General features: G+C 42.3%; 1 pseudogene; it reads right to left on the bottom strand.

The window, feature by feature from the left end:
* The window catches only part of LOC131248278 (uncharacterized), a 50,143-nt pseudogene that overhangs the window by 21,553 nt on the left and 621 nt on the right, over positions 1-27,969 (bottom strand).

The raw sequence follows: 27,969 nt of genomic DNA, 5'->3' as shown, positions 1-27,969 counted from the left end.
CTTCTAGCCATTTGTCCTACAGGAAGGAACAAGGGCCTATCAACCTTGAGAATTCTCGAAGGCATGAAGGTTAAGGGTCTAAGTCGAAAAATCGTGAAGTTATTCCGACTTGGAACCTATTCATTCTAAGTTCATAGCAGATATGTGATGTGATCCTCAGGTATTCCCAAGTTATGCTCTGATACCAACTTCTGTCACGCCCCAAATTCGGAAAACGGGCTCACAAAATTCCCGATCGCCGAATCCGGTGCCGACAGCCTCCGTAGTGCCCCATTCTCGGATTCCGGCATTCTCATGCCAGATTCCGATCCTGGGATCCTACAAGGAAGATTTTCAGTATGAAATTTTTTTTTGTAATGGAGCATAACTACAAGCATAACCAAGTCACAAAACAACATCACCACATATCCACTAAATCAAAAACTTTAAGTACAATGCGGAAAGGGAAATACAGGGTGATCAAAAGCTTCAAAATAAACTGATGTGCACTCCTGCCTCAGCGCTGCTGCTGTCCAACACTACCTGCACGCGACGGTCGTGCATATGCTTACAAAAGCTTAGAGGGTGGTGTAAGTGTGTGTGCAAGGCTAGCGCCAAGTGTACAGTATCAGAGTAATGCGGAAATATGCGATAAGTCCATGAATGTTATCATCTATATCAAAGCTATGTGATGCAAGGCATGAATGCTATCGGCCATACCAAGGCCATGCGATGTAAGGCCTATGTAGCCAAATGTCATATGCGAGATGCAAAGCAAGCATGCCAGTACTCATCATATCAATACAGTTCCTCTCTGGATATCACCGGGGTCTAATACACCTCACACTGACTGCCTCCTCCCTAGCTGCACAGTCAAGCAAGTGGAAGAGACCACACTATCCGCCTGACCAGTAGTCTGCCAATACCTACCCGGCTCGTCGATAGCGGACTCATTTACGAGCTGGTCAAACTCAGCCTAGCTTATAGCCCCCTCACTCGGGCGGATAAGGCCACACCCCCTTCCAACCGACCACGACACAGTGGGAGACGCGGCCTACTGGTATTCGGCACTCGGGCGCTCATGTATCCACTCGGTCTAGACGTTGGAGCATCTCCTGGTACCAAAAAGGTTCTGGGACTTTCACCCAAGGACATCCTAAGTGCCCACAATACTAGAGCCAATATTTCCGGTATCCGATACGACCATCCACGATGTGCCTATGGAGGCCACGGCCCTGATGTCGCTAGGGTGTGCATTGAATCACGACACACAATGTGAAATGCATGAGTCACACCGTCAGTCATGCAGCAATCTCGCGCGTACCACGCGCTCATGAGGGGCACTCCATCTCATAAGAAGTCCCGTAAATGTCTCAGCCCAACGACTTATGCAACGATCAAACATTCCTCATATCAAGCATACATATGATGCGTATGGGCATGGATCATGGAAATATACCAAGCATGTTACAAAGTGATGAACCGTCAACAAGTATGGGCCTACCAATGGGCCCTAGGGAGAGTTATAATGCGGACATTTAACCAACATTATCCTTACAACGTGGACGTCAAACCAACATTGCTCCCAACGCATGGCCCGCCATAAAGTATCATTACCCAAACCATAAGGAATCACACATTGCAATGGGCCTATATATGTCTTATTGGGCCTAGACCCATAGGCCTTAGATACATCAAATGGCCGCCTCATATGGGCCTTATATAAATCAAGTGGGCCGCATCAATAGGTCTTGTACACATTGCAATGGGCCATAACCCATGGGCCTTGAATACAGAACAATGGGCTTTATAACATGGGCCTTATATTCATATCAAGGTGGGCCTCAACAACAGCCACAAATATATCGAATAGGCCTAATCACATGGGCCTTATATTCATCAGATGGGCCACCCCAATTGGGCCTCATGACTATACTCAAGTGGGCCCCAACAACGGGCCATAATACATCAAGATGGGCCTAATCCTATGGCATTATGTATATACCAAGGTGGGGTCCACTTGGACTATAAATTGAGCTTTCAAAATGGTTAGACAATTTGGATGCAACACAAGCATCATGGTGGGGGGTCCACATGATGGTGGCCATCATGTGTATTATATATAATATAATATAATATATATATAATATAATATATATAATAATATATATATATATATACACAATATATACACACACATATATATATATATACCCACACATGCTGCCGGCCCCACACGTGGGGTGGATCCCACCGTCCAGGGTGGACGGTGCAGATAGAACACATCAGCAAGGTGGGTTTCACCGTCCACGGCCAGTGGACGGTGAGAATGAAACTCATGCATCACTGTGGGCCTCACGTGGGGCCCTCCATAGCGTGTACTTTACATCCAAGCCGCTGGTAAGGTTGTGCGGGCCCAGACGAACAGGAAAAACAAATTTCATCGTGATCCAAAACTCCCGTGGACCCAAGAACGGATTTCAAGGGCAGACGTTCAAGCCCACTGTTTCTCATGATGTGGGCCACTTGAGTTTCAGATCGGGCCAATTTTTGGAGGGAGCCCACTTCAAGCAGGGGCCCACCTAATGAAAGGATTGGATGACAAATATACACCATGGTGGGGCCCACGGCTAGGGCCGTGGGTCTGCTCTCGTCCGCCCGCCCGCCTGGCGCTGTCAGCGTCTCTGACGCCACAGCAGCAGCAACTGCTGCTGGTTGATATATTTTTTTTTATTTTTTGAAAAACCTCTGTTCTCAAGGTTTTGCATACGTGGGGCCCGCATCAGGGAGATCTAAGCTCGCCATCAATCCCCATAACTCAAGACAAGAAGGATGAGCCCAATATTCAATATATTTTGGTGAATAAAAACAGCAGTTGGATTTTCAACGGTAACCACCACTGTTTCTCATGCTATGGCCCACCAGTTACTCGGATCTGCTTCATTTTTCGGCTCAACGCCTAAAATGAACTCAAGAATGGAATGGACGGCATGGATTGATCTCATACATCAATGTGGGGTCCACACAAGTGGACCACCTCAATAGGGTGTGAACCAAGCTGATATTTGTGCTTTTCCCATACCACGTCCAGCGTCCCTGGACGCTGGATGGTTGGACGAAACACATACATTCGAGGTGGGCCCGGCTTAGGTGGGCCACCACATGGAGGATGGTGTGGGTGCAACACATGTAAGGTGGGCCCCATTTATAAATGGCTTGGGTAAAAGTCACACCTCATGGTGGGGTCCATCCGGGTGGGCCAAAGGCCACATCATCACATAAAATAGGCACAAAGAAAATGAAAGAGAGAGGGAGAGAGAGAAAGAGTGAGAGACACGTGTGATGGAGGGACCCCGGCACTATGGGCCCTCCGTTCAAGCATCCAATTGTACATCAAGTGGGTCCCATTGCATGTGGGCCCATTAAATTGAAAATCAACGGTGGAGATCCTTTCTCCACCAAAATAGACGGTCTAGATGACCCTATGCATGCAAGGAAGATAAACATCATGATGGGGTCCATGGAGAATGGCCCCATCATGGAATGATCATGAGCATTAAGGTGGGCCATTGGCCACATCAAGGGTCCAAAGTGAGATCCATACCATTGATCGGTAGGCCTCACTTGGTCCATCATAAGAACATGAAAACCTAGTCTATAGAAGCACCCACCGGTCAAACTTCTCGGTCCGTTGAAATGCCGATCTCCTTAAGCTTCTATTTGATGGTTGAAGATGAGAAGTGAAAGGCTAGGATGGAGGATTTGGGATGGGAAAGTGGGCCACACACATGCACTCTCTCACATGGAGAAGCTTGGACGTGAGCTCTCTCTTTGGTTGCTTGGAATTGAGTTGAGAAATGAGAAAGAGAGAGGGAGAGATGGGATGTAAAGAGAGAGAGTGATGGATGTGAGTGATGGGTGAGGTGATGTGTACTTGACTAGCATGGGTGTGTAAGAGAGAGGGTGAGAAAGGGTTGACTTTGGAGAGAGAAAGCATGGGTTGCTTGTACTTGATATGAGGTGATGGATGTGATTGATTGATGGGATTGATTTGACATATTGTAGAGATTCTCTTGGGATTGCAAACGCGCGGCGTTTTCTTCGAAATAAACGCCGGCTCACATCTTCCTGCCAGGGTATCGGATCGGTGCGAGAGACGCGGCGTCGGAACCGCGGCGACGGTGCGGTCGCAATGGTACAAGTCTTGATTTAAGCCGACTCAAATGTACAGCATAAGGCTTAGGGTCGATCGCAACGTTGATTATACGTCACAGGTTGCCGAAATTCGACAGGAAGGATCGCAGGATTCGACGAAACAGAACGGACTAGGATACGGGTCTTACAATAATGAATTATGTTTTGCAAGATTTTTTTGTTTCATGTAAGGATTGATGAAGATAGGAGAAGCTATGCAAGTTTACATGTCTTAGTATATTTGAGTTATAAATCATTTATATTTGACATTAAATATTTTGTGTTATTTTGGTATGTCATTGGTATGGACCATGACATTATCTAAGTTAAGTTTTTATTACGTAATTAACAAAGAGAGAGATTGTTAGTGCACCCTGTTTGTCAATCACTTGCGTTAATGTGTCAGGAAGTCGATTGAGCCCTTGGAAGCTAAAGACCGAAGACACATGAAGATTGGAACATCAATGAAGTGAAGAACAGGTAAATGAGGTGCCTTAGTAACCCTAGTCTTGATCTAAAATAACCCTTGAACCTCTAAATGATTCTTACCTCAATATAAAAATCTTGTGTTATCATCCATCAACCTTAGGAGCCTTATTAAAACATGATAAGATAGGTTATATATGTAACAAGTTGTTGGAAATCAAACTACCCAGACCAATGATTTTATAGTGTGCTTGAGTGAAGCTCGATAGATCGAGTCGATTAAGCAAACATAGAAAAATATGTCCAGCAAGCAACTAACCTAAATATGATTTAGTTTGGGTGCTCGATACACGAGCTTGATCGAACATGGCCAAAACAGTCCAGGGAGTTCACTGTACCATTTTTTGCCGAGCTCGATCAATTGAAGGCTAGGCTCAATCGATCAAGCATAACTAATGGAGATCCATTTGAACCTTTTTATTATAAATAATGCATTCAGATCTTTGAACAAATCATGGATTTTGGCATTTTAGAGACCCTAGTGCATTCCAAGTTCTACCAAACCTCTTAGGCTCTATCACATTGAGATTCATGCTTTCTTCTTAGTGATTATTCACTCTAATGAGCACTTCATACTCCTCTATAAGAATATCATGACTCCAAGCATTCTCTAGAGTTTAGGTACTGATTCTATTGGCAAATCCTAATGTCTATTAACCTATAAGATGTCAATCAAGGAGAATCCTCATAAAAATTCAACTTTCCATTAGTTGTAAGAGATTTTATCTGACTCTCATCACCTCAACGGAGCATTGCGTGCAAGGTGTTTGATATTGGAGTTGAAGGTTTGGTAAAGCATCGACATAAATGATCCAGGGAAGACAAGGAGAGAGCTGATGGAAGCATGAGAAAGCATCAATCAAACGACCTGAGAAGGTACTATAAAAAGGGCTCAATCTGACAAGTTGTCAAATTGTAAGAGCCACAACATTCCTTTTTTGTGTAGGATTGAGTGTACAGTTTGCAACCCAAACTCACGTAGATTCTTATGTAGGACCGTATCGCCACCAACACGGTTGAGTATGTGTTTAAGTCTTGTAGGCAAGCGACACGAGTGTGTACATGGGTAAGTCCTTGAGTAGGCCACTGACACAGGTGTGTACATGTAAGTCATTACGTAAGCCACCGACATGGGTGAGTACGTGCACAAGTCTTTATATAAGCCTTTGGCGGGAGTGCACCTTATAAAGGTTGGAGATGAACCTAATTTAAAACCTCTAATAGTGAAATCCGGTACACTTATAGGTTGAGTGCATTCGCTAGGAGTGGAGTAGGAAAACCGAACCACTATACATGCTTGTGTTTGGGATTGTCATTTGAGTACTTGTTTAATTATGCTTATGTAATTGATTGACGAATTATATATTTACATGATTAATGAATATTAGGATTTGATAATTAGTACATCCCACACACACATGTATACTATCATATATATACTAGTTGCTTCATTAGGTTCAAGCTGTGTAGGAGCATATGGAGGAACGCGGAGAGAGCCGTTATGGGAAAGGGTTGCGACTCTCAAAACTTCTTCCAAATACTCCATATTTGCGGCGAATCTAACCTATGACACTACGGAAGACGATCTTCTTCACATTTTCGGCCATTTTAGGAAACTGGCAGATGTGTTCTTACCCTGGAATCGTCTCCAGAATCATCCAAGGGGTTTTGCTTTCATTCGATTCTTCTATGAGCAAGATGCATTCAATGCTATTCAATGTTTAAATGAAAGATGAATCGTTGGAAGGGTTGTGTTTATCATGTGGGCGAAGAGACAAAAGGGAGTGAGAGAAGAAGCTAAGGTTCCACTACAGCATCAAAACCAGTCGGAATCGCTTAACCCAACCCGCACCAAGGAGGATGTCGTCCCACTGGCGGGGCCAGTAAACCATAACCAAAGGGGAGAGATATAGGACATCTCAACCACGGTGGACCCTAGTGCGGTAGAAGAACGTTTGAGAATGTTAAACCTAACGCTGGTGGGCACGGCCACAAGTCAGCATGTTCGGATTGGGAGGTTAATAGAGGCAATCAGGGCAGCAAATCTGAAATCGACGGATGTAGAGATAGTGAGGATTGCTCCTGTCAAATTTCTGCTGACTTTCAAGTCCAGAAAAGGGATGGAGGACTTCTTAAACAGGAGAGATCTTCACAAAGATATCGGGCTAATGTCGGTGGAATCGTGGACTCCAAAGGAGGTGTTAGGGGGTGACAGTATATGGATTCGGCTCTTCGGTATCCCTGCTCAGGCATGGATCGAGTCAGTCATTCTAGACCTGGCTAGCTTCTTTGGGAAGGTCACAAAGATTGACTCAAACTCTAGGTTCGATTTCCAAGCATTTACAAGGATCAAGGTAAAGCCTCGGCCGAGAGCTAACTTCAATCGATTTTTGAGATTGAGGGTGCTGGAGAAGTCTTACCTAATTATCACAGAAGTGGAACCACTATTTAAGAATGGAGGTAATGCAACTATCAACCAGGCTTCAAAGGAAAGTACAAAGGAGTGGGTAATTAGGTGATTCCACACCTCTACAGGCCACTCGCAGGGTGTTTGTGAAAATGAACCAATGAGGACAGGAAAAGGTAGAGATGGAGCTGAGGATAACTGGGCAAAGCTACCCGATAAAGGTGCTTTGATACCAAAGGGGAGTGGAAATTCGGAATGTAGGCATCATGTTTGTGAAGATGCGATTGTGGTGGCAAGTGGTAAGGGAGATGGCCTACATCTGCCTGAGGTAGATGGAGATGAAGATGTTACGTTCAACAAAGAAATGCAATCCTCTCAGTCTATTCCTCTCCCTCTGGTTGTTAATACAGTTGTAATGGTGCGGCCGGAAGGTGCTTCAGTAGGGGATCAAATAGAAGGTAGTTTATCGGCAAAATTATAGGAAAAGGAAAAGGGAAGTCGTCCAGATCAGGGCCAATATCAGGTAACTTTTGCGCAAGGAGAAGTGGACATGGTGATGGGTATGCAAGCATATAACATGCCTCAGCAGTGTGAGAATCCTCAGCACAGTCAGTTGGAGATGATCAGCACAATGGTTCTAGGTGGGGCGTGTCAGCGAGCTAAAAGTAAAAGAGCAGCGTTGGTAGAGTACACTCCAGCTAACACAGAATTAGTAGTGCAATGCCAGCAACAAAATGTGGGGCTAGTGGGTAGCAGGGGAAAGGAAAATATTTCCCCTAATCAGAGTCCAGCTTTGGTCAGTATCAGAGATGAAAGGGGTGGAAATGGTGAAATCAGGAATGTGTGTGGAGGTAGTACAAATGCAGGGCAATATAGGAGATCGGCAGTATCAATGCCGGGATTGGAGAGGGCTGAACTGGAGGTACATATCTCCCCCTATTTCTTGTCAGTTTTCAGAACAGGAAGTCAGTTTAAGGAACACCTTGAGAAAGAATGTAGTAGCCCCATCGATGCTTTCGTTGTGAGAAAGGAAAGGAACCAGGAAAATGAGGAGGGAGATGAGGCTGTTTGGGAGGAACAAGTGCAAGAGATGAATGAGGTAGGGTATCAAGAGGGGCATAAGATGTCAGACACCAGGACAAGGTCTAGAAAGATAAGAAGGCACAGAACCTTATATACTAAAGGCAACTGGGAGTCAAGACTACACAGATTAAAGAGGAGGGCCGTGAATACAGGCTGTATGATGGATGGATAAGGTCTTGGTGTGGAACGTCCGAGGAATAAGCAACCAACGGTCTTTAAGGACTGCGAGAAAACTGATAAAGAAACATGATCCCTGGATAATGGCTCTGCTTGAACCGATGTTGGGGGAGGAGAAAAGAGTTAGAACTGGGCTATTACTGGGCTTTCACTCATCTTGTTCTAACGGTGATGAGGGTGGAAAGATTTGGATATTCTTCAAGGCTTCGGTGTCATTGTCGGTTATATTTAAATCTGACCAATGTGTGTCGATTATTGTTTCAGTGCAGAGTTGTCCCTCTCAATTTTATATTACTTTCGTCTATGTCAGGTGTGCTAGGATCTTGAGGAGATCTCTTTGTTTGGATCTTGCTACCATATCGGCCTCGGTGCTAGGTCCCTGGCAGTTTGCGGAGATTTTAACACAATCATTAATGACTCGGAAAGGAGAAGCAAGAGGCCAGCGAATCGTGCTTCTTCCATGGAATTTGCTGATGCTATTAATATGGCGGGGCTGCAGGATGCGGGTTTTAGCGGCAATAGATTTACTTTGAGCAATAACCAGTCAAGTACTTCTCGGGTGTGGGCGAGGCTAGACCAGGTTCTCATCAATGTGAGATGGGCTTCTTTGTTTTCCTAGTGTAAGCCCCTTATCCTAGACCGTACCATTCCATAGACTTCCGCGGTCTTCCCGGTTGAATTCCGACAACCTTCGACCCTTAACTGGTATTTGCACGCGACCCTGATTCACATGCCATCAACCTGAATCGACTCAACCCAGGACTTGTACCTTAGCGACCGTGTCGTCACCGCGGTTCCAATGCCGCGACTCGCGCGCCAAGGTGATATCGTGGTTAGGAGATGTGGGCCAGCGTTCGGTGTGAGGAAAATGCCGCGTGTGCGAATTTTGAGAGAATCTCTACAAGATGTCACATCAATCAATCAACCCATCAATCCCATCATGTCAAGTACACATCACCTTTCACCCATTCTCAAGCAAGCCCCAAAAGTCAAAAATTCTTACAAAACCCATACTTTTCTTACAACTTTTGCCACAAAAGTCAAAAAGGGCTCTTACACCCATCACTCACCACATCAACACATCTATAACCCATCCCTCTCTCTGTACAAGTCTCTCTCTCATTTTCAAAGTCATTCCTAAGCAACTAAGAGCCTCACGTCCAAGCCCTCCCATGGTGAGAAAAATGCATGTGTGAGGCCCACCTTTCCATCCCTAGATCTCCCATCCTAGCCATCCATTTCTCATCTTCCTCCATCAAAGAGAAGCACAAAGAGCTAAGGAAGCCAAGGGAGCAAGAAGATCAAGCGGTGGGTGCTTTGATAGGGTAGTTTTAATCTTTTTTTAGATGGGCCAAGTGTGGCCAACCGATCAATGGTTTGGATCTCACTTTGGACCCTAAGATGTGGCTGATGGCCCACTTGGATCATCATGATCATTCCATGATGGGGCCATTCTCCATGGACCCCATCATGATGTTTATTTTCCTTACATACCTAGGGTCATCTAGACCGTCTATTTTAGTGGAGAAGGGATCTCCACCGTTGGATTTTGATTTAATGGGCCCATGTGTAATGAGACCCACTTGATGTATGTTTGGTTGCAAGGGAGGGCCCATAGTGTCGGGGTCCCTCCATCACGCATGTCCCACTCTCTCTTTCCCTCTCTTTTTTCTTTTTTTTCTCTTCTTATGTTAATATGGTCTTGTAGCCCATTAGGTTGGACCCCACCATGAGGTAGGTATTTTATCCAAACCATTTATAAGTGGGGCCCACCTTATATGTGTAGTACCCACACCATCCATCATTTGGTGGCCCACCTAGGCAGGGCCCACACCAATGCATGTGGACTGCCAAACCGTCCAGCATCCCTGGACGCTGGACAAAAAAAAAGAAGGGAAAACACATATTTTAGCTTGTTAACAAGCATTTGGGGTGGCCCACTCTTATAGGCCCCACCTCGATGTATGTAATCAATCCACGCCATCCATTCCTTTTCCAAGCTCGTTTTAGGCGTTGAGCCGAAAAATGGGACCAATCAGACTTTCAGGCCGGTCATAACATGGCAAACAGCGGGTTTACCGTTGAAATGCCCACTGTTGTTTCTATACACCGAAACAGGCCCAATATTGGGCTTATTTTGCTTGTTTTGAGCCGTGGAGGGCCATTGGACGGGATAGATTCACCTAATGTGGGCCCCCCATGAGCAAAACCGTAGAAAAACTAGAAAATAATATATATATATATATATATATATATATATATATATATATATATATATATAACAGCAGCAGGCACTGCTGCTATGTCAGAAGGCAGCAGGCGCTGCCTGCGCACTAGCTGGAGGGCGGAAAGCAAGAACCCATGGGCCCTGTCGTGGGCCCCACCATGATGTATATTTTATATCCACTCCGTTCATTGTGTAGGCCACTTCCTAAAGTGGGCCTACTCCAAAAATCAGCCTGATCTAGAGCTCAGGTGGCCCACACCGTAGGGAACAGTGGGATTAAACGTCTGCCCTTGAAACCCTTTTTGGGTCCACAGAAGTTTTGGATCAGGGTGAAATTTTTTTTTACCCTTCATCTAGGTCTACGTGACCTTATCAACGGGTTGGATGGCGTATCAACATTATGGTGGGCCCCACGTGGAGCCCACAGTGATATATGTGTTTTATTACCACCATCCAGGCCGACGGTGGAGCCCACTATGATATATGTGTTCTGTCCCCACCGTCCAGGGAACGGTGGGTGTGTGAGTGTGCGTGTGTGTGTGTGTGCATGTGCGTGTGCGTGTGTGTGTGGGTGTGTGTGTGTGTGTGTGTATATATATATAATATTGTATATACTATATATAAAATATATATTATATTATATAAAATATGTGATGGTTGGCCTTCATGTGGACCCCCCACCATGAGGCAGGTGCTGCATCCAATCTGTCCATCCATTTTAAAAAGGTTATTTTATGGCATGGGCTTAGAGAATGGGCCAGATCTATAGTCCAAGTGGACCCCACCTTGGCATGTTGTAAGGCCCATTAGATGTATTTATGGCCCATGGGTTAAGGCCCATTAAGATGTATTGGGGCCTATGGGTTGAGGCCCATTTGATGTACATATAAGGCCCAATTGGTGTGGCCCATTTGATACACATAAGACCCATGAGATTAGGCCCATTTGATGCATTCTAAGGTCCACGGGTTATGGCCCATTGCAATGCACATAAGGCCCATTGGTGTGGCCCATTGATGTGGCCCACTTGGTGAATATAAGGCCCATGTGATTTGGCCCATTTGATGTATTTAAGGCCCAATGGGATGTACCTAAGGTCCATTGCAATGTGTGATCCCAACATGGTTTAGGTAATGATATTTATGACGGTCGTGCCTTGGGAGCAATGTTGGTTTGACGTCCACATTGCAAGTATAATGTTGGTTAAATGTTCACATAACAACTCTCCTTAGGGCCCATTGTTTGGCCCATACTTGTTGTGTGTAGGCCATCTAGGCCATCTGCATTGTAAGGATAGTGTATTACTTTATAACATGTGTAGTATAGCTCCATAACTCATGATCATACGCATCATATGTATGCTTGATATGAGAAGTGACTGATCATAGCATATGCCTTCAGTCAGATTGTTTAGGGGCTCCCGGATAGGCGGTGTTGCCCTACATGAACGCACGATACGCACAAGATTGTTGTATGACTGGATAGTGTGATTCATGCATTCGCATTGTGTGATATAGTTACTGTACGCCCTAGCGACATCAGGGCCGTATCCTCCACTGACGTATCGTGGTTGGCAGGATTGGATACTAGAAATATTGTTCTACATGGGGTGCTATCGATATCCCTGGGTGAAAGTCCCTAAACTCTTATGGTACCAAGAGGTTGCTCCAACGTCTAGACCGAGTGGGTGCATGAGCACCGAGTGCCGATTACCAGACGGTTGCGCTTTCCACTGTGTCGTGGTCAGTTGGAAAGGGGTGCGGCCTTACCCGCCCGAGAGTAGGGGGCAATGCTGGGCTGAGTCTGACCAGCTCGAGGAATGGGTCCACTATTGACGAGCCGAGCCCGATATTGGTAGGCGGATAGTGAGGTCTTTTTCACTCACCTTATTGCGCGCGATGGGGCGGCAATCTTGCTTGGAGTGTACTAGACCCCGGTGATATTCCAGATTTTGAGTTGTATCGATATGTGGACTTAGATGAGGATTTGTATGCTTGAGTTGCATTTCGCATTACATGGTCTTGGTATGGCCGACATTATTCATGTTTTGCACCGCATGGCCTTGGTACGGCTAATGGTATTCTTGGCTTTTCATCAGCATGTTCCGCATTACTCTGATACTGCATAACTGCATTACCACCTTGAGTATACACTTTCACCACCCTCTAAGCTTTCTATAAGCTTATGCATGACCGTTGCGTACATGTGACGTTGGATCGCAGCAGCGCTGAGGCTTGAGCACGTGGCAGATTATTTTGGAGTTTTGTTCATCATCATTGTATTTCCCTTTATGCTCATTGTAATTGTAAAGTTTTTAATCATAGTGAAAATGTGATGGAGTTTTTGGTTGTTGTTTGTGGGTTATACCTTTGGTTATGCTTATTATGAATCAAACTAATGTTGAAAATCCTCCTCGTAGCATCCCAGGATCGAAATCTGGCGAATGGGCGCTGGGAGCCGAGAATGGGGTTCTACGGAGGCTGTCGGCGCCGGATTTGGCGATCGAAAATTTTGTGAGCCCGGTTTTCGAGTTTGGGGCGTGACATTTCAAGTATCCCATCTTCCTCTCATCTAATCGGATCATGCCCCACTACTCCTGGGCTTTCCTGGGCCGCAGAATGGTGGCCCAGAACCATTCCGATTTCAACGAATGTGGATACAAGAGGAATCCTTCTTTGGGGTGGTTAAGAAGGCTTGGAGAATGGTCAATTCTAAACATCCTATTTTTAATGTAATAGCGAAGCTAAAGAAAGTAAAGAATGATCTTAAGATATGAACAAGGAGGTGTTTGGTGATATTTTTGAGTAGTTGAAGACAGCAGAGAGTGATTTGGCTAAGCTGGTAAATAGAATGCAGGCTCCTTCAGATGCGTCAAATCAATTTGAAAACCTCCAACTGGAGAGGAATTCAATCTCACTCAAGCTAGAATCACTGGAGCTAAAGCAGGAAATTTCTGGAAGCAAAAATCGAGAGTGGATTAGATGTCGGAGGGGGACAAGAACATGAAGTTTTTCCACGCTACAGCGATGGAGAGACAAAGGAAATCAATCATTCATAAGGTGGAGCTTGAATCAGGTCTTTCGGTGGAAAATCCTGAAGACTTAAAAGCAGCAGCGGTAGAGTATTTTCAGAAATAGTTCAGTGCTACTTCTTGTACAGCGAATGACGTCCTATTTAGCTACATTCCCCAGCTGGTTATACAAGAGCAGAACAACATGTTAATGGCTTCTCTGTCCATGGATGAGGTGCGCGTAACAGTTTTATCAATTTATGTGGACAGTGTGGCTGGTCCTGACGGATTTTCAACTAATTTCTTCTTGTCAAGTTGGGATGTAGTGGATCAAGACATACAACAGGCGGTTTCCTTCACTACCAGAAAATAGGGAAAAGGCTACGGATAAAAACCGTAGCTAAAAGCCTTTGGCTACGGTTAAAATCCGTAGCACGACCATAGCCATTGGTGTCGTAGCCATAGGTCTAAAAGCTATGGCTACGGCTAAAATCCGTAGCTACAAAGAAAATAGATACGGATTAAAGCCGTAGCCATTGCTTCTGTAGCAGTCAAGGATTTACGGCTACGGATTATATCTGTAGCCAAAAGTTGGGCAAGAACTGTAGCAATAGGCTGAAATTAGCAACAACTATGGTTTTCAGATACAATGCTACGGTTAGTAGCCGTACCTAATGAAAGTATAGGTACGGAATAAATCCGTAGCAATATTGTCTGTAGTTTAAAATTACATACAGCTACAGATTTTATCTGTAGCTAAAAGTAGAATGAGAACTGTAGCAAAAAGCTAATTTTAGCAAGAGCTACGGTTTCAATAAAGGGCTACGGTGAATAGCCGTAGCTAATGCTTGTTGTTAATAGAAAATTTAATTAGTAATGGCAGCTCTTACCATTGTAGTACACCCTGATAAATCATTCATTCATTTAATCAAACACAATCATTCATTTCCATTCACAAAAGTACAATGCCAACATAATAATAGTTATATGTCTATTTAAAGTTCTCATTAACAACAAGATCCAATCGGCATCAACAGTAAATACTCATAATCACTTGCTCTTACAACTATTCCCACCTCCAGTGTCTCTTCATTTTCTTCTGTTTCCATTGCCTCGCTGGTATCAACGCCTTTGGTTTTAGGGAACGGTGTGAAACCCTTCTACTGTAACTCGAGGACCAGATCTACTCTCTTCATGTTACTCACAATAATCTCTCCTTCTACCACCCCAATGATGAATCTGACTTTGTTAAACAATCTCAACAGCTTTATTTCAAGATTATCCAACATTACTTTCTGCATGAAAGTAGCAAGTCAATACTACCATCTTCTCAATTACCAAAAAGAAAAAATGGGGGGCCTAGATCAAAGCTCACCTTTCTCTTTACATAGAAATCAAGTCTTAAATGAAAGAATTCTTCAAGAACTGCAAGAAAAGAAGGCACGGTGATGAGAAAGCATGTATAGATTTAATAAATTCATAGCAGTACATAGAATAAGCAAACTTACATAGAAAACTTAGTGTTATCCACTCCCTATCCATTACAGGTGAAACCCGATTAACCAAAGGGACCTTTTTGAACCTGCACCTTACCAAAAAAATAATTAATAAGTATTTTTCACTCATTCACGAATATAATTCTAAACACATGCATCTATGATCTTGATTTGAAATCAACTAAAACACCAAAGAGTTTTGAAGTACTTAGCTAAAATGCTAGTCAGAAATGGTTCATTGTTGTTATCAATGCACAATGAAAAAAGATCATCTATTAGCATCCATACAAGCACAACAACTTACCCAAGGCAAAAGTTCCTTCGTTGCCATGAAAAGAGATCTTTGAAGACTTAAAACCCAATGCGGGCCACCACCATTGTTGTATTATTAGTTGAGGCTCCAAGTAAAATGATGGAAATGGTTAGACTGGAAGGTTCTATAAGGGATTTCAAGGAAAGGTTCTAAATATCCCTTTTAAGTGTTTTCTATCAAGAATTCAACGGTGCATCAAACAATTCATTGATAAGAATATTGTTTATCAGCTTGGCCAGATGAACGTCAACCAAATAGACCTTAATCTATTGGTAGGTCGTGCTTATCAAGAAATCTCTCAAGGCCAATGGATGGTACAACTTGAAGACCTACAGCATAATTAATTGGTTATGGCCGAAACAATTCTAGCAAGAAAGAATGCAGAAAAGATTCCAAAGATGTTCGACTCAAAATAAACTCAAAATGCTGCACTGTTGTGTTTTTCCTGAGTTGTAGGATCCTTCTCTCTCTCTCTCTCTCTCTCTCTCTCTCTCTCTCTCTCTCTCTCTCTCTCTCTTTAGACACAGTCACACAGCGTGCTGCTCCTGCTTCCTAGCTGTTTATACTTGACAACATTTTGAAACAGATGGTTCCCCGCTCCCACACCTACTTTGCTTATTTGGTTCCTTGTTTCTGTTTTAAAGAAACTTAAAATCGTAGTTCCCTTTTCGTAGTTCCCTATTCAAGCTATCTATTCTAATTGTGTAACTACTATATTGACGTAGCAAAGTTCTTTGAGTTGAATATATGTGATTTAATTACCAGAAATGAAAGAAAGCAGGAATTGCAACAAGAGGTAGTGGGACCATGAGTGGTTGAAGTGGGCCAGCACCTTAAAAGTAGGGATTCATGCGGCTACTATAAATTTATGGCATTCCTTTTGAGTTGAAAGAAAGCAATCAATTGTAGGTTATTGGATTAACCAGGGGAGTCGCTATTAACGCCTGTTCCAATTGATTTAGCTGCACCCTATTTTCAATTTTGGGTCTTGAAATATTACCACAAATGTACTCTTTAGAATGCCCAAAATGGAAAATGGAGGGTAAGCAAATCAATCAGGTTGGGTGTTGACATCAATACCCTTTACTAATATTTCAGCATCATCAAACAAAATAGTAGTCTGTTGTGAGTATCAAACAACAATATACCCTGAAAGTATATTCCATCAACGGATAGAGAGAGAATACAATCAAACTGAAAATATACTACTCCACAAAATCACATCTCATTGACATTTTAACAACCAACTCCCCTGCATGTTTTAACAACCAACTCCACAAAAATTTCATATTCATTAAAATCATGTGATTGAAAACATTGATCTAGTAATTGAAATAAAGATAAATGCTATATAGAACACTTCATATGAGTTCTAGTAATTGAAATCATTGATTTGGTGTGCCACCCCATGAGTGTATATAGGCAAACAAATTCGGAAAACCCATCTGTGCAATTAAGATTCAAAAACAAAGGCTCCACAGGCAATAGGTAATCATACAAAGAACTTTCTATCCTTGCATGGCATTTGCTATGATTGAGGTTTGATTTTTTAACCCATCCCACTTTGAAATCCCACCATTAGATTTCTGATCATCCCATGACCACTCCCTAGGCTCTGTCTTCAATAGCCCGTCAACCAATGCTTCTTGTTTGAGTGAACAGTTCCTTTCTCATGCCATTGGTTGGATGACTACTACAGTCCAATGACTTATTGTAGCATTTCTCATCATCATCCAAGCCTCATCATCCAATAAATTGGGATGAGGCTTGATTTGCAATGAATCAAGGTGACGGAGATCAAGAGAGACAGAGAAAAGGGGCCGAAGATCGAGAGAGAGAGAAGAACGCATACCAAAATCCTCTCTGACGATGCAATCTAAGGAATGCCGATGATGATGTTTCTGTTTCAAACAATGGTGCGGGAGATCGAGAGAGAGAGAGAGAGAGAGAGAGAGAGAGAGAGAGAGAGAGAGGGACAGGAACAATGGTGCCGGAGATCGAGAGAGACAGAGAAAAGAGAAGTGGGAGATTGAGAGTGAGAGAGAAAGGGACGGACGTGAGAGTGAGTGAGAAAGGGACGGACGTGAGAGCGAAATAAAAAAAATTTGAGAGAGGGGGAAAAGAAAAAGGAGCGCGGTTTTCGCATTTTGTACCTACTACGGATTTACTACGGTCTAAAGCCGTAGCTAAAAATTCATAAAGCCGTAGCTATTGTTCCGTCCGTAACCAGCCCTCGGCGTTCACACGTTTGGTGGGATCTAGACGGACGGATTTTTTATTCTATTTGGGGGGTCCATCTTGATGCATTTGACAAATCCACTCCATTCATTAATTTTGAAATTTTTTTATAGGAAATGAGCCCAACAAATCTACAAACATTTTGTCCAATTGAACCACACCAACTTTCAATGATAGGTATTAATCTCCACTGTTTCCTAATGTGTGGTCCACTTGATCATTCGATCTACTTCATTTTTTGGATCTTGCCCTAACATTATTTTTCAAAACGGATAGACGTATTAGATGGAGCATACGAATTTTAATGGGCCTCGTAGAGTCCCTCAAGGGGCTATGCAGGTTGGATGGACGTGGGAAGGTGGTCACTTTTAGCTACGGTTTTGGGACTTTTAGCTACGAATTTGAGCTGTAGCAGTTGAGCTACGGTTTATATCCGTAGCCAAAAACTAACATAGTCCGTAGCCGTTGATCGTTTTTTTGGTAGTGCTTCTTCTTTCAGGGAGGAAATCTCCCCAGGTCAGTCACAGCAACCATCATTTTCCTAATTCCAAAATCAGCTGCTCCTAAAAGATTCTCTGATTATCGTAAGGTAAGTTTATGCAACTATTTGTATAAGATTTTTGCTAAGATAGTTGCTTCCAGGCTCAGCTAGGTTCTTCCACTGTTGATTTTGCCAGAGCAGGGAGCCTTTGTCCATGGCCGAGCCATATCCGAAAATATTGCGCTAGCTTAGGAATTGTTCAAGGAATTAAAAACGCCAGTCCGAGGCGGGAATATAGTGTTGAAGTTGGATATAGACAAAGCTTATGACGGGGTGGATTGGATCTTTCTCAAGAAGGTGTTGTATCAATTCGGTTTCAGCGAGCAATGAATTCAACTGGTTGAAAAATGTTGGGCAAACAGTTGGTTTTTAGTTCTTATAAATGGTGAGTTAGCAGGATTTTTTAAATCTTCTAGGAGATTGAGGCAGGGGGACCCCAATCTCTCCGAGTTTGTTTATTCTTTCAGCTAAAGTGCTCAGCAGAGGTCTTAAAAATCTGATTAACTAGCAAATTTCCAAACCATTTGTGGTCAGAAGAGGGTGTCCAAACATTTCACATTTGTTGTACGCGGATGATACATTGATTTTTACAAATGAGAGCAAAACCTCGCTTCAAGCTACAAAGAAATTTTTAGATATCTTCTAAGCCTCCTCAAGTCAAAGTATTAATATTCAGAAATGTTCCTTTTTCTGTTCTAAGAAGATGTCGGTGGCTAGAACCAGAGAGATTGAAACAGTGCTTAGTTTTGGTAGATCCTCGGGAGCTTTCTCTTACCTTGGTGTTCCAATAGCGGAAGGCAGACTTAAAGCGAGTGATTTTATCCCTCTTATTACGAGAGTGGTGGGTCGTATTAATGGGTGGAAAGCCAAAATTTTATCCCAGGCTGGGAGATTGATTCCGGTTAAGAATGTGCTAGCGAGTATTCCGGTTCACTCCATGGCGGCAGTGCATATTTCATTACAGGTGTTGAAGTCCATAGAGAGGCATATGGAAAATTTCTTCTGGGGTTGGTCTGAAGGGAAACAGAAATGTCACTGAAAAAATTGGAAGGTGATTGCTCTACCAAACGCTGAAGGAGAAATTGGAATTAGAAGACTGCCTGACATTATGAAAGCTTTTCGATTGAAGATGGCGTGGAATATCAGATTTGCTAAAGAAGGAAATGTCTAGAAATCATACATGTCAGCCAAGCATAATGGTGATTTGTCCTCAGGTATGATGACCTGGTCAACCCGAACCTCTTCTCTGTTGTGGAAACGAATTACAGAGCTCATTCCAGTGGTGGATTCTAGAGTTCAGTGGCAGATCACAGCAAGGAATTGCAATTTTTGGAGGGTGAATTGGTCCGGGCTGGGTCCCCTTGACCACCTTGTCGGGGTGGAGGTTCCTGATAGTTTGCAGAACTTACAAGTACATCAAGCACTTGGTCCAATGGGTCCTCTCCCCCCCTCTGCGGCATGGATGCTCCTTCCACAGACCGTTATCAATTATGTGTTTCTGGTCGGCTTCTGCACTTCAGGGGAATTTGACAATCCGATTTAGCCTTTCAATCCATCGGGAGAATTCTCAGTAAAATCAGCTTGGAATATGAATAGAACTCTTCACCCCGATCAGAGTTGGTCTAAATGGGTTTGGCATGCTAAACTTTCGCCAAAAATCTCCCTCCTCGTTTGGAGAGTTCTCCAAAAGGCGGTATCGGTGGACCAGGAGGTTAAATCTTGCTTCTAGGTGTGTGTGTGTGCTATTCACTTCAAGACACCCAGTCGCACGATCAGGAATCACTATTTCATTTGTTTGTTGCTAGCAGATTAGCTCATCGAGTGTGAGGGGAGGTCGGCAGGTTATTAGGCATCAATGTTATGGCAACAGGATCTATTGAAGGCAGATTAGCACAATGGTGGGTGGCAGCGGCTGTTAAACGAGGGAGAATGGTGTCTCAAATGCTTATTCTGTGCATTACCATTTGGGAAATTTGGAATGCGAGAAATGCTGTAATTTTTGATAGTTTTATAGTGGATCCAAGAACACTAATCTCCAAAATCTGGCGTTAGGGCGAGAGGATTGAAGAGTTGGGATCAAATCAGTCTTCAAAGAGAAGAACAAGGGGGTCACCTTCAAATCTAGGGAGTGGTCGCCAAACGATGGTGATCAAATGGGAAAAACCTTCTGCGGGTTGGGTTAAAATAAATGTAGATGGGTCAACCAGAGGGAATTCAGGATGTTCAGGAGGGGGTGGTATGTGTAAAGGGGAGAATGGTGATTTTTTGTTTGCATTTTCGGCTAGCTACGGGGTCGGTTCGAATACTCAGGCAGAATTACGAGCGATGCATGACGGGATCCACTTTGGCTTGCAAAGGGGTTTTTCCCAAATCATAATAGAATCGGACTCGAGGCCGATTGTAGAGATGCTCAATGGATTGGCGATACCGGGCTGGAAGTGGAAGACGTGGTTATACAGGATTCAGCAAATGAAGCAGAGAGGGAGGATCATCTTCAGACATGTCATGAGAGAAGGAAACTCGTCAGCCAATTTTATGGCTCGTCTGGGGAGTGAATCTCACTCCTCTGGATGGTAGGATAGAAAATTTGATCTCCCTCAACAGGTTAGGGGATTGATTTTTCTCGATAAGGTGGGGTTGGGTTCGGTTAAGGTTGGTTGATCTTGTTGAAATTTTGTGCAGTTTTGTTTTTGTTCTTTTCTTTTCCATGATAGGCCCCTGTTTTTGTTAAGGGGGCCTGAATGTAAAGATTTGAATATGAATGGAGGAAAGTTTTGAAAAAAAAATTAAAAATTAAAAAATTAAAATAAAATAAAATACTAGTTGCTTCATTGAAATATGATTTATAGTTTATGTGATTGGACCCACTATTGGCTTGGAAGCTTTAGTGTTAAATTATTTTACTTAGTTTAATTTGCATATTAGTTTAAGTAAGCAATTACGTCTTATAATTGGCTAAAATTTTATTTGATCCTAATCACCCCCCTTCTAGGACATAACCTTCATTATATGAATCTGCTAAGCTTCTGTGCATAGCCCGTGGCCCACCACCACACACAATTTCACACACCACTAACCTTCTTCAATTACAGGATATCACATTCTCCCCTTGCAATGTGCACCTCTAGGAACCCTAGATCCCTTTAGAAATCCTTTCTCAAGCCCTTATAAGTGTAAAAACTACATCCCTTAGCAAAATCCTTTCTCAAGCCCTTATAAGTGTAAAAACTACATCCCTTAGCAAAATCCTTTTTCATTAAGAGAAAACACTCGTGTTATTAAAACCATTATCTAAAAACAGATTTAAATACCCCAAATCCGAGCAAAACCGATGGTCGTACCACGGTCAACCGACAATCGACCGTGAATCATCACAGCGAGTCACAGTTGACCCCGGAATTCCCTGGTTTACCGTGAACAACATAGTGACTTTTAGTCAACCCTAGAATTACCCGATCGACCCGAACTGTGCCCCTTCAAGATGGCAAGATACAAAGCATCTTGCACAACAACTTAAAAGAAGATGGGGGGCTATTTTTGAACATCTAACAACCGTAAAAGGGAAGATTAACTTCACCACCCTATTGATTTGCATACACTCGTTTGGCACTCGGATAATTGAAATGGTACAATTAAAAGGTAATAGAACAATTAAACATAATCATTCCATTTTAAAGCTCAAGAATGAAAAATGGGCGTACGCAAATCAATCACTGTGATAAAAACAATAGTAACTCACAACTCAAACCTACATGCAAAAACGTATAATCGCCCATATGATGAATATACCTGATATGTCCATGGTCTAATCGTTCCTCCATAGTCAGATTCAGTGACAGAATAGCAGGGCTACCATCCTTCTCTGGCAACAACGGCTGCAAATATCCGATCGAGAATATCTATCCCTTGAGGTGCTCCATCGATCGCGTTACATATCACATTAACTGGATATTTTGGTGGATAATCGTATTGAGCTACTGAAACAAATATAGTTCCTAAGTAGTCTTTCAGCTCTTCGGTGTCGTTCAAAGGGATTAAAATTTCAACAAAGATGAAAACATATATATATATATATATATATATATATATATATATATATATATATATATATTAAATTTTTTGAGGAATACTCATTATTTAACATTTAAAAAAAAAAAAAAAACTATTTCATTTCATCAAGCCGGAAACATTACATCAACATCATCTACAATGATTCGGGCTTCCGCATAGAGAAAAAGGATCTAGCGAAAGCCTATCATATGAGACTGAATATTCCAAGGAGACAAAGGGACAAGGGGACGTTGATGCAGCCCTGTCCGTGGCTGGGCAGTCTACGCTAAGCCTAATAACGGATCTTTCCTAATAGAACATAATCCAGCCTTACTAGAAGAAAAGCACCCTTGGCAATACGTGGGAGAGCCGAGACTTCGGTGAGATGGATGTCAGATTGATATTGGCTACCCTTTTTGGCTAGACCATCTGCTACAGCATTAGCTTCCCTGAAAATGTGGGAGATGCGAAAAGAGCCTTGTGAGCTGAGCCTTTTGATTCTAGTTATCCAGTACTTCCACTGCCATGCACAAATGGAGTTTCCCAGCAGGCAATCCACCACCCACTTGGAGTCTGATTCAATGAGAACGTGCCGCAGCCCGTGTTCTAAGCAGAGCCGCATACCATCATGGACTGCTCGAATTTCAGCCCCACTATTGGACATGATACCATACCCTCTGGCAAATGCAAAAATCAAGTTTCCGCTATAGTTCCTGCATATGCCGCCCCCTCCAGCTGCACCTGGATTTGAGAGGGCTGAGCCGTCAATATTTAACTTATGACACCCTGCTATCGGCCTGATCCATCCCACGGTGTAGCATCCATGGGGCAGGGAGCTGCGGTGATGCCGACTGGGGGGAAACGAGAGGGAGGGGGGTTCTGGTTGTAATAGAGAGGGTTGTACCTAGGGGAGAGACGAGATCAGCCACCATTTGACTTTTGCGAATGTACCTTAAGCTAAGATATTCCGGCCTTCAAATCTTGCTCCGTGCCTGGCCTTCCAAATTTCCCATAGCAAGAAAGCGGGAGCAAGTCGGAGAGCGATCAAAGTCTTTCGGAATGGAAGATCCCGCTGCCACCACCAGAGAAGACGACCTCTAGCCGTTTAGATGAGCTGACAGCGAAACTCCAAAATACGCAGCTAGATAGCTCCATAACTTATCAGCCAGATTACCTGCCAGAAAGAGGTGGGATAGAGTTACTCATTACTTAACATGGAGTGTTTGATTATTAAGTTAGACTGTCCATTCATTCCAAGACTCTCTTGGGAATCACATTGATCAGATGATCATTCCATCAATAGGTTAGATGCCTAACAATTCTTTCAATGGGTCCCACCTTGGATTTCTTGTGAGTATATGTTAAGATGATGTTAACCATCTGAACCATGGATTGGAGATGTTTATAACAAGTGACTAGTTAGTAGTGTTTTAGATTGTTAGGATTACCGATCAATGTGATTAATGGACGGTTCAGATGCCACGCGTGTGTTGCATTGCCTCGTTTAGAGGTGTGGTACACGTGGATCTATACACACGCGTGGGATGGGGAAACCATACTTGTAATTTTCCTGCAGGTGTTGAATTTTTGAGACAAGAGAGTAAGGCCATTGGATTGGGAGGCGATTGTGTCGATTTCAAACCATGACTGCCTTATGGTATTGTAGCAGCTCTCGCTAGCTTCCTGCACCCACAATAAAAAGATGGCCAAGTTGTTATTCTGCAAGCCTATGCAAATGTTCGGCAATCTAGACCGTTGATCTGATGTGGGTTCCCTGACAATTATTCCCACATTGGATAATTGGATGGTTAGGATCACTCAATCAGTCTGATTTCTTATCTATGCTACATCCTCATCTTGCACTACAGTTTGGACGGTATGGGATCTGGATAGTCATACATCGCGCCGAATGTCAAGAGCATCAGCCATCACCAGTTCCTTTCGCACCATTGAAAACATGGTGGTGATTCTTTCACCATACATAAGTCTCAGATATACAAAATCCAGACCATCAATCACCGACCCATGCTGCTTATCGGGCATAACCCAAGAAAATAATATACTATCTATCTAATTTGCCGCTCCAAAACTTTGTGGGGCCCACTGCCATGTCGGTGTGAAATCTACCCCGTTTTTGTGGGCCCATAATGATATATGTATTTTATTCACACCAACCATTCATTTTGGATCATTATTTTCAAGCATGAACTCAAAAATTAGACAGACCCAAATCTCAGATGAACCACACCACAGAAAAACAGTAGAGATGATATATATATATATATATAGATATATATATATATATATATCCAAAACTTTTGTGGCCCCCAGGAAGTTTTAATGGTAGGCGTTCAAACACTATTGTTTACTGTGGTGTGGTCCACCTTAGATTTCAGTATACCTCTTAATTGTCTCATGCCTTAAAATGAGCAGAAAAAAATGGATGGAAATCATTGGTATAAAAAAATAATAAAATAAAAATAAAATTAAATAAAATTAAAAAAGACCTACTTTATGGTGGGGCCCACAAAGCACCGTCCGGCTATTGGCAATGTCAGTGGACAGTCCACCCCATCCACAAAGGGACCCACACAATTTGAATGGTCTGAAAAACGAGTGCCACTATCATTTTTAAATGATTCCAAACTAACATCAGACTCTACGTAAGAGAGATATATCGTTGCAGAATAGCTTACTCTGTAGTCCTTAGTTACAACCGAATAATATCCGTTTTCTGGGGTGATGTCATCGAAGTAGAGAATGGGTGCTGATGATGCTACTGCCCCAATTGCAACGTGCAGGTATTTTAATCTAAACCATGACGCAAGCACTGCAAAAGCAAGGTTATCATCATCAAATAAATAAATCTATAATTATGGTGCGTTTGGGTGCTCCATTTATATGAATTGCAATCATTCAATTCAATTAAGGTGGTCATTTGGCAACATATATGGATTAAATTAAGGTGCGTTTGGGTGCTCCATTTATATGAATTGCAATCATTCAATTCAATTAAGGGGGTCAGTTGCCAGCATATGTATATTTTGAGCATTCAGGATTTGGAATCTTGCACTTTAGACTAAGGATGGACGTGATGAGGTCGAGCACCGTCTTCCTCAGAATCCAGCACCGTCTTCCTCAGAATCCAAGGAGCTTCCCTGGACTCCACGTAGAAACTTCTCTAACTCATGAGTAAAAAAATAGAAATAAATTCTAAATAATTCATAAATTGATTGATGATTCAAATAAATGAGATTACAACTATTTAAATAGGGATACTAAGCCTTGGAAGAAGCTTCGGAATTAAATTACAGCTAAAACTCTTAGAAATCATGGCTTATTATAAATAGTAAACTTACTATTTATAGACAGTTGTGATGTCTACTTGTCATCACGGTTTTCGGCCAAAAATAGTATCCTACTTCACGCAACCATGTGATTCTCCTAATTATTCTAAACACTTTTCATGTTGGGCGCAACTTCAAAGCCTAATGGATAAAGGGTTATACCGAAACTGAAACTTACTATAAATAGTAAAAATGAAATTAAAATAGGAATTCAAACGTCGATCTAATGGTATTTCACAAATTCGACGTGTGCAGCACGGCATAGATGGGGTTGGGTGGCTAAAGTAGCTTGTCCTACCCCAAAATCAGATATGGCACGTCGGATAACTTATTTCGGTTTGCGAGATACGTCCATTTTAAGGTCCTGACAGTCCGGATCACTTTCGTTTCCGATCAGGCCTTTTCTAATCCATCTTGGCCATGAAACTGTCCACGACCCGCTCTACATCAACTTTCAATCAAGTATTGTTCATCACCTATCAAAATTATGGATTTCAAATCCAACTTAGATTGAAAATCTTCAAAAAAATCAAAAAATCAAAAAAAAAAAATCAAAATCAAAATCAAAATCCAAGATAAAAAGTGGGATGCAAAATTCTGAATTTTCAATTTTCTTCAACTGTCATAATAGCCCACTCAAGTCAAATATTAGACTACCAAACATAAATTTTAAATTTCATGGAATTGAAAATCCAAGCTACAAAACACAATTGAATTAATGCGAAATTCAGATTTGAAATCCAGAATCTGAATTCGTAATTCAAAATCCAATTCCATACTCCCAAACGACTCGAATGAGATATTCGAAGGAGGGAATCTGAAACATGGACACAAAAATGTGACATAATATCCTCACAAAACGAAAGACTTAGCATAGTGATGGACTCAAACTCAAAAATTCAATCCGAGTTAAATTCCCAGTTCCTGTCGATGTTGTTTATGGGGGTATGTCGATGCCTCAGCTCCTGTCGACGTTGGACTCGCAGACAATTCAGGCAGATATAACTAGAACTATCAGAAACTGAATCTTGAGAGAGATGGAGGGTTGTGCCTTGTATGTATGTATATATATATGTATGTATATATATATATATATATATATATATATATATATATATATATAGGGAAAAGGTACTATGCGCTTGACCTCACGATAAGCTCCCATGAGGTTGAGCTGTGTGGGCCCCACCGTGATGCGTGTCGACCATCAACACCGTGCATTTGATGGGTACCCTCTAAATTATGGGATATCCCAAAAATCAGCCATATACGGAACTCAGGTGGGCCATACCATCTAAAATCATGTGAAGACATGCCAAAAACATATAAAAGCACTTGGTGGGGCCCACCTGAGTTTTGAATGCTGCTGAAACTTGGTTTGAACCCTCATCCAAGTGGGACACACATAATGGATGGGCTGGATTTGCAAACCACATCTAGGTGGGCCCCAAAAATGATTATGAATGTATATATAGATATATATACTGATCTAGAAGGAAAAAATGTCAAAACACAAAAAAATAAAATAAAATAAAATAAAATAAAATAAATAAAAAGGTTGGTGGCTGAAGGGTTGATGCCGTGGAGCTGGGGTTGATGTTGGTCTTGTTGGAAGTTTTGGGGCTTTATATTTCCCGAGGTCTTGATCAGCTAGACTTGCCTGTCGAAGAATCTTAAAGCAATTCAAGTAGCTGCGATGCTTTTAAGTTGCTACCCTTCGTGGAAGCTATGGTTCCTGATGTTTACATCTACGGGGTCAAGAGCAGTTATGGCTTGTGTTCTTAGTGACCCAGTGAGATAAGCTATCTGGTCTCTATATAGGTCTAGTCCTTTATCATGTTCATGGTTTTTTATGTTGTATATGGATATATTATGTTACGTATGGACGGCTGTTTTTTCATGGTGCCCGCCGTTTGGATGTATAATGAATTTTCAATCAACTAAGTTTTATATGGTGTGCTCCCATCTTTTTTGAAAATAAAAAAATAATAAATAATAATAAAATTCCCGGTTGATCCTTGAGTCAAGTCAGTAAGTTTTTAAACGTTACCTACTCTTCCATTTTGGCCATTCCACTTTTCAATTGAATTCTTGAAATTTGGTCTGACCAATCATCCAAACGCACCATTAATGTATTTTGTTAATTGGTATGGTTTTGTAGCGGCCTACTTCCACCGTATGATCCTCCAAGGACTATCACCGGGCAACTCTCTGCAGATAAGTTCTTCTTTAGGTTGATGATCAGCTCCGCATAGTCGGCAAGAGCTTGGGTCGAGCTGAAGTATCCGAGAGTGCTGGCATTCCGAAATGCTTCCTCCATTGACCCAAACGGTATGGATGCTCCATAATATCGATGCTGTTAATTACAAATAAAAGAAATTTTTTTTTTTTAATTTTAAAAAAGCATTCTATCAGTGTAAA

The sequence above is a fragment of the Magnolia sinica genome, chromosome 1, assembly GCF_029962835.1.
Source record: "Magnolia sinica isolate HGM2019 chromosome 1, MsV1, whole genome shotgun sequence".
In the NCBI taxonomy this organism is placed as follows: Eukaryota; Viridiplantae; Streptophyta; class Magnoliopsida; order Magnoliales; family Magnoliaceae; genus Magnolia; species Magnolia sinica.
Note: the sequence above shows the minus strand (reverse complement) of the source record. Positions and strands in the feature narration are given on the sequence as shown.